The sequence below is a fragment of the Gorilla gorilla genome, chromosome Y, assembly GCF_029281585.2.
Source record: "Gorilla gorilla gorilla isolate KB3781 chromosome Y, NHGRI_mGorGor1-v2.1_pri, whole genome shotgun sequence".
Classification (NCBI taxonomy): Eukaryota; Metazoa; Chordata; class Mammalia; order Primates; family Hominidae; genus Gorilla; species Gorilla gorilla.
The window spans coordinates 41,009,078-41,017,405 of record NC_073248.2 but is presented as its reverse complement, the minus strand read 5'-3'; positions in this window follow the sequence as shown (position 1 = coordinate 41,017,405).

Genomic DNA, 8,328 nt, shown 5'->3' with positions numbered 1-8,328 from the left:
TCCGTTCCATTCCATTCCATTTCATTCAGGTCCATTCCATTCCTTTCCATTCCATCCGGGTCCAATCCTTTCCATTCCATTCCGTTCGTGTCCATTCCATTCCATTCCATTCGGGTCTATTACGTTTTATTCCATTCCATGCGGGTACATTCCATCCCACTCCATTCCAATCGTGTCCATTCCATTCCATTCCATTCCATTCCATTCCATTCCAATCCATTCGGGTCCTTTCCTTTCCATTCCAATCCATTCCATTAGGGTCCATTCCATTCCATTCCATTCCATTCCATTCGGGTCCATTCCGTACCATCATTCCATTCCTTTCGGGTCCATTCCTTTCCATTCAGTTCCATTCGGGTCCATTCCATTCCTTTCCCTTCCATTGGGGTCCATTCCTTTCCATTCGAGTCCATTCCATTCCATTCCATTAAATTCCATTCCATTCCATTCCATTCCCTTCCATTCCATTCCATTCCATTCCATTAAATTCGAGTCCATTCCATTGCATTCCATTCCATTCGGGTCCATTGCGTTGTATTCCATTCCATTCTGGTCCATTACATTCCATTTCGTTCCGGTCCATTCCGTTGCATTCCATTCCATTCGGGTCCATTCCATTCCATTCCATTCCATTCCATTCGGGTCCACTCCACTCCATTCTAGTCCATTCCATTCCATTCCATTCCATTCCATTCCATTCCATTCCATTCCATTCGGGTCCATTCCATGCCATTCCATTCCATTCCATTCCATTAAATTCGGGTCCATTCCATTTCATTCCATTCCATTCGGGTCCATTCCGTTCCGTTCCGTTCCATTCGGGTCCATTCCATTTCATTCGAGTCTATTGCATTCCGTTCCATTCCATTCCATTCCATTCCATTCCATTCCATTCCATTCCATTCCATTCCATTCCATTCCTTTCCATTCCATTCCATTCGTGTCCATTCCATTCCTTTCCATTCCATTCGTGTCCAATCCTTTCCAATCCATTCCATTCGTGTCCATTCCATTCCATTCGGGTCCATTCCATTCCAATCCATTCCATTCCATTCGATTCCATTCGGGTCTATTCCGTTCCATTCCATTCTATTCGGGTCCATTCCGTTCCATTCCATTTCTTTCGGATCTATTCCGTTCCGTTCCATTCTATTCTGGTCCATTCCTTTCCATTCCGTTCCATTCGGGTCCATTCCGTTCCTTTCCATTCCATTCGGGTCCACTCCTTTCCATTTCGTTCCATTCGGGTCCATTCCATTTCATTCGAGTCTATTGCATTCCATTCCATTCCTTTCCATTCCAATCCATTCCATTACTTTCCATTAGCGTCCATTCCATTCCATTCCATTCCATTCCATTCCATTCCATTCCATTCCATTCGTGTCCATTCCATTCCTTTCCATTCCATTCGGGTCCAATCCTTTCCATTCCATTCCACTCGTTTCCATTCCGTTCCGTTCCATTCCATTCGGGTCCATTCCATCTAATTCCATTCCAATCGGGTCCATTCCATTCCATTCCATTCCATTCCATTCCATTCCAATCCATTCTGGTCCTTTCCGTTCCATTCCATTTCATTCCATTCGGGTCCATTCCATTCCACTCCATTCCATTCGGGTCCATTCCATTCCATTCCATTCCTTTCGGGTCCATTCCTTTCCATTCAATTCCATTCGGGTCCATTCCATTCCATTCCCTTACTTTGGGGTCCATTCCTTTCTATTCGAGTCCATTCCGTTCCATTCCATTCCATTTCATTCAGGTCCATTCCATTCCTTTCCATTCCATCCGGGTCCAATCCTTTCCATTCCATTCCGTTCGTGTCCATTCCATTCCATTCCATTCGGGTCCATTACGTTTTATTCCATTCCATGCGGGTACATTCCATCCCACTCCATTCCAATCGTGTCCATTCCATTCCATTCCATTCCATTCCATTCCATTCCAATCCATTCGGGTCCTTTCCTTTCCATTCCAATCCATTCCATTAGGGTCCATTCCATTCCATTCCATTCCATTCCATTCGGGTCCATTCCGTACCATCATTCCATTCCTTTCGGGTCCATTCCTTTCCATTCAGTTCCATTCGGGTCCATTCCATTCCTTTCCCTTCCATTGGGGTCCATTCCTTTCCATTCGAGTCCATTCCATTCCATTCCATTAAATTCCATTCCATTCCATTCCATTCCCTTCCATTCCATTCCATTCCATTCCATTAAATTCGAGTCCATTCCATTGCATTCCATTCCATTCGGGTCCATTGCGTTGTATTCCATTCCATTCTGGTCCATTACATTCCATTTCGTTCCGGTCCATTCCGTTGCATTCCATTCCATTCGGGTCCATTCCATTCCATTCCATTCCATTCCATTCGGGTCCACTCCACTCCATTCTAGTCCATTCCATTCCATTCCATTCCATTCCATTCCATTCCATTCCATTCCATTCCATTCGGGTCCATTCCATGCCATTCCATTCCATTCCATTCCATTAAATTCGGGTCCATTCCATTTCATTCCATTCCATTCGGGTCCATTCCGTTCCGTTCCGTTCCATTCGGGTCCATTCCATTTCATTCGAGTCTATTGCATTCCGTTCCATTCCATTCCATTCCATTCCATTCCATTCCATTCCATTCCATTCCATTCCATTCCTTTCCATTCCATTCCATTCGTGTCCATTCCATTCCTTTCCATTCCATTCGTGTCCAATCCTTTCCAATCCATTCCATTCGTGTCCATTCCATTCCATTCGGGTCCATTCCATTCCAATCCATTCCATTCCATTCGATTCCATTCGGGTCTATTCCGTTCCATTCCATTCTATTCGGGTCCATTCCGTTCCATTCCATTTCTTTCGGATCTATTCCGTTCCGTTCCATTCTATTCTGGTCCATTCCTTTCCATTCCGTTCCATTCGGGTCCATTCCGTTCCTTTCCATTCCATTCGGGTCCACTCCTTTCCATTTCGTTCCATTCGGGTCCATTCCATTTCATTCGAGTCTATTGCATTCCATTCCATTCCTTTCAATTCCAATCCATTCCATTACTTTCCATTAGCGTCCATTCCATTCCATTCCATTCCATTCCATTCCATTCCATTCCATTCCATTCGTGTCCATTCCATTCCTTTCCATTCCATTCGGGTCCAATCCTTTCCATTCCATTCCACTCGTTTCCATTCCGTTCCGTTCCATTCCATTCGGGTCCATTCCATCTAATTCCATTCCAATCGGGTCCATTCCATTCCATTCCATTCCATTCCATTCCATTCCAATCCATTCTGGTCCTTTCCGTTCCATTCCATTTCATTCCATTCGGGTCCATTCCATTCCACTCCATTCCATTCGGGTCCATTCCATTCCATTCCATTCCTTTCGGGTCCATTCCTTTCCATTCAATTCCATTCGGGTCCATTCCATTCCATTCCCTTACTTTGGGGTCCATTCCTTTCTATTCGAGTCCATTCCGTTCCATTCCATTCCATTTCATTCAGGTCCATTCCATTCCTTTCCATTCCATCCGGGTCCAATCCTTTCCATTCCATTCCGTTCGTGTCCATTCCATTCCATTCCATTCGGGTCCATTACGTTTTATTCCATTCCATGCGGGTACATTCCATCCCACTCCATTCCAATCGTGTCCATTCCATTCCATTCCATTCCATTCCATTCCATTCCAATCCATTCGGGTCCTTTCCTTTCCATTCCAATCCATTCCATTAGGGTCCATTCCATTCCATTCCATTCCATTCCATTCGGGTCCATTCCGTACCATCATTCCATTCCTTTCGGGTCCATTCCTTTCCATTCAGTTCCATTCGGGTCCATTCCATTCCTTTCCCTTCCATTGGGGTCCATTCCTTTCCATTCGAGTCCATTCCATTCCATTCCATTAAATTCCATTCCATTCCATTCCATTCCCTTCCATTCCATTCCATTCCATTCCATTAAATTCGAGTCCATTCCATTGCATTCCATTCCATTCGGGTCCATTGCGTTGTATTCCATTCCATTCTGGTCCATTACATTCCATTTCGTTCCGGTCCATTCCGTTGCATTCCATTCCATTCGGGTCCATTCCATTCCATTCCATTCCATTCCATTCGGGTCCACTCCACTCCATTCTAGTCCATTCCATTCCATTCCATTCCATTCCATTCCATTCCATTCCATTCCATTCCATTCGGGTCCATTCCATGCCATTCCATTCCATTCCATTCCATTAAATTCGGGTCCATTCCATTTCATTCCATTCCATTCGGGTCCATTCCGTTCCGTTCCGTTCCATTCGGGTCCATTCCATTTCATTCGAGTCTATTGCATTCCGTTCCATTCCATTCCATTCCATTCCATTCCATTCCATTCCATTCCATTCCATTCCTTTCCATTCCATTCCATTCGTGTCCATTCCATTCCTTTCCATTCCATTCGTGTCCAATCCTTTCCAATCCATTCCATTCGTGTCCATTCCATTCCATTCGGGTCCATTCCATTCCAATCCATTCCATTCCATTCGATTCCATTCGGGTCTATTCCGTTCCATTCCATTCTATTCGGGTCCATTCCGTTCCATTCCATTTCTTTCGGATCTATTCCGTTCCGTTCCATTCTATTCTGGTCCATTCCTTTCCATTCCGTTCCATTCGGGTCCATTCCGTTCCTTTCCATTCCATTCGGGTCCACTCCTTTCCATTTCGTTCCATTCGGGTCCATTCCATTTCATTCGAGTCTATTGCATTCCATTCCATTCCTTTCAATTCCAATCCATTCCATTACTTTCCATTAGCGTCCATTCCATTCCATTCCATTCCATTCCATTCCATTCCATTCCATTCCATTCGTGTCCATTCCATTCCTTTCCATTCCATTCGGGTCCAATCCTTTCCATTCCATTCCACTCGTTTCCATTCCGTTCCGTTCCATTCCATTCGGGTCCATTCCATCTAATTCCATTCCAATCGGGTCCATTCCATTCCATTCCATTCCATTCCATTCCATTCCAATCCATTCTGGTCCTTTCCGTTCCATTCCATTTCATTCCATTCGGGTCCATTCCATTCCACTCCATTCCATTCGGGTCCATTCCATTCCATTCCATTCCTTTCGGGTCCATTCCTTTCCATTCAATTCCATTCGGGTCCATTCCATTCCATTCCCTTACTTTGGGGTCCATTCCTTTCTATTCGAGTCCATTCCGTTCCATTCCATTCCATTTCATTCAGGTCCATTCCATTCCTTTCCATTCCATCCGGGTCCAATCCTTTCCATTCCATTCCGTTCGTGTCCATTCCATTCCATTCCATTCGGGTCTATTACGTTTTATTCCATTCCATGCGGGTACATTCCATCCCACTCCATTCCAATCGTGTCCATTCCATTCCATTCCATTCCATTCCATTCCATTCCAATCCATTCGGGTCCTTTCCTTTCCATTCCAATCCATTCCATTAGGGTCCATTCCATTCCATTCCATTCCATTCCATTCGGGTCCATTCCGTACCATCATTCCATTCCTTTCGGGTCCATTCCTTTCCATTCAGTTCCATTCGGGTCCATTCCATTCCTTTCCCTTCCATTGGGGTCCATTCCTTTCCATTCGAGTCCATTCCATTCCATTCCATTAAATTCCATTCCATTCCATTCCATTCCCTTCCATTCCATTCCATTCCATTCCATTAAATTCGAGTCCATTCCATTGCATTCCATTCCATTCGGGTCCATTGCGTTGTATTCCATTCCATTCTGGTCCATTACATTCCATTTCGTTCCGGTCCATTCCGTTGCATTCCATTCCATTCGGGTCCATTCCATTCCATTCCATTCCATTCCATTCGGGTCCACTCCACTCCATTCTAGTCCATTCCATTCCATTCCATTCCATTCCATTCCATTCCATTCCATTCCATTCGGGTCCATTCCATGCCATTCCATTCCATTCCATTCCATTAAATTCGGGTCCATTCCATTTCATTCCATTCCATTCGGGTCCATTCCGTTCCGTTCCGTTCCATTCGGGTCCATTCCATTTCATTCGAGTCTATTGCATTCCGTTCCATTCCATTCCATTCCATTCCATTCCATTCCATTCCATTCCATTCCATTCCATTCCATTCCTTTCCATTCCATTCCATTCGTGTCCATTCCATTCCTTTCCATTCCATTCGTGTCCAATCCTTTCCAATCCATTCCATTCGTGTCCATTCCATTCCATTCGGGTCCATTCCATTCCAATCCATTCCATTCCATTCGATTCCATTCGGGTCTATTCCGTTCCATTCCATTCTATTCGGGTCCATTCCGTTCCATTCCATTTCTTTCGGATCTATTCCGTTCCGTTCCATTCTATTCTGGTCCATTCCTTTCCATTCCGTTCCATTCGGGTCCATTCCGTTCCTTTCCATTCCATTCGGGTCCACTCCTTTCCATTTCGTTCCATTCGGGTCCATTCCATTTCATTCGAGTCTATTGCATTCCATTCCATTCCTTTCCATTCCAATCCATTCCATTACTTTCCATTAGCGTCCATTCCATTCCATTCCATTCCATTCCATTCCATTCCATTCCATTCCATTCGTGTCCATTCCATTCCTTTCCATTCCATTCGGGTCCAATCCTTTCCATTCCATTCCACTCGTTTCCATTCCGTTCCGTTCCATTCCATTCGGGTCCATTCCATCTAATTCCATTCCAATCGGGTCCATTCCATTCCATTCCATTCCATTCCATTCCATTCCAATCCATTCTGGTCCTTTCCGTTCCATTCCATTTCATTCCATTCGGGTCCATTCCATTCCACTCCATTCCATTCGGGTCCATTCCATTCCATTCCATTCCTTTCGGGTCCATTCCTTTCCATTCAATTCCATTCGGGTCCATTCCATTCCATTCCCTTACTTTGGGGTCCATTCCTTTCTATTCGAGTCCATTCCGTTCCATTCCATTCCATTTCATTCAGGTCCATTCCATTCCTTTCCATTCCATCCGGGTCCAATCCTTTCCATTCCATTCCGTTCGTGTCCATTCCATTCCATTCCATTCGGGTCCATTACGTTTTATTCCATTCCATGCGGGTACATTCCATCCCACTCCATTCCAATCGTGTCCATTCCATTCCATTCCATTCCATTCCATTCCATTCCAATCCATTCGGGTCCTTTCCTTTCCATTCCAATCCATTCCATTAGGGTCCATTCCATTCCATTCCATTCCATTCCATTCGGGTCCATTCCGTACCATCATTCCATTCCTTTCGGGTCCATTCCTTTCCATTCAGTTCCATTCGGGTCCATTCCATTCCTTTCCCTTCCATTGGGGTCCATTCCTTTCCATTCGAGTCCATTCCATTCCATTCCATTAAATTCCATTCCATTCCATTCCATTCCCTTCCATTCCATTCCATTCCATTCCATTAAATTCGAGTCCATTCCATTGCATTCCATTCCATTCGGGTCCATTGCGTTGTATTCCATTCCATTCTGGTCCATTACATTCCATTTCGTTCCGGTCCATTCCGTTGCATTCCATTCCATTCGGGTCCATTCCATTCCATTCCATTCCATTCCATTCGGGTCCACTCCACTCCATTCTAGTCCATTCCATTCCATTCCATTCCATTCCATTCCATTCCATTCCATTCCATTCCATTCGGGTCCATTCCATGCCATTCCATTCCATTCCATTCCATTAAATTCGGGTCCATTCCATTTCATTCCATTCCATTCGGGTCCATTCCGTTCCGTTCCGTTCCATTCGGGTCCATTCCATTTCATTCGAGTCTATTGCATTCCGTTCCATTCCATTCCATTCCATTCCATTCCATTCCATTCCATTCCATTCCATTCCATTCCTTTCCATTCCATTCCATTCGTGTCCATTCCATTCCTTTCCATTCCATTCGTGTCCAATCCTTTCCAATCCATTCCATTCGTGTCCATTCCATTCCATTCGGGTCCATTCCATTCCAATCCATTCCATTCCATTCGATTCCATTCGGGTCTATTCCGTTCCATTCCATTCTATTCGGGTCCATTCCGTTCCATTCCATTTCTTTCGGATCTATTCCGTTCCGTTCCATTCTATTCTGGTCCATTCCTTTCCATTCCGTTCCATTCGGGTCCATTCCGTTCCTTTCCATTCCATTCGGGTCCACTCCTTTCCATTTCGTTCCATTCGGGTCCATTCCATTTCATTCGAGTCTATTGCATTCCATTCCATTCCTTTCAATTCCAATCCATTCCATTACTTTCCATTAGCGTCCATTCCATTCCATTCCATTCCATTCCATTCCATTCCATTCCATTCCATTCGTGTCCATTCCATTCCTTTCC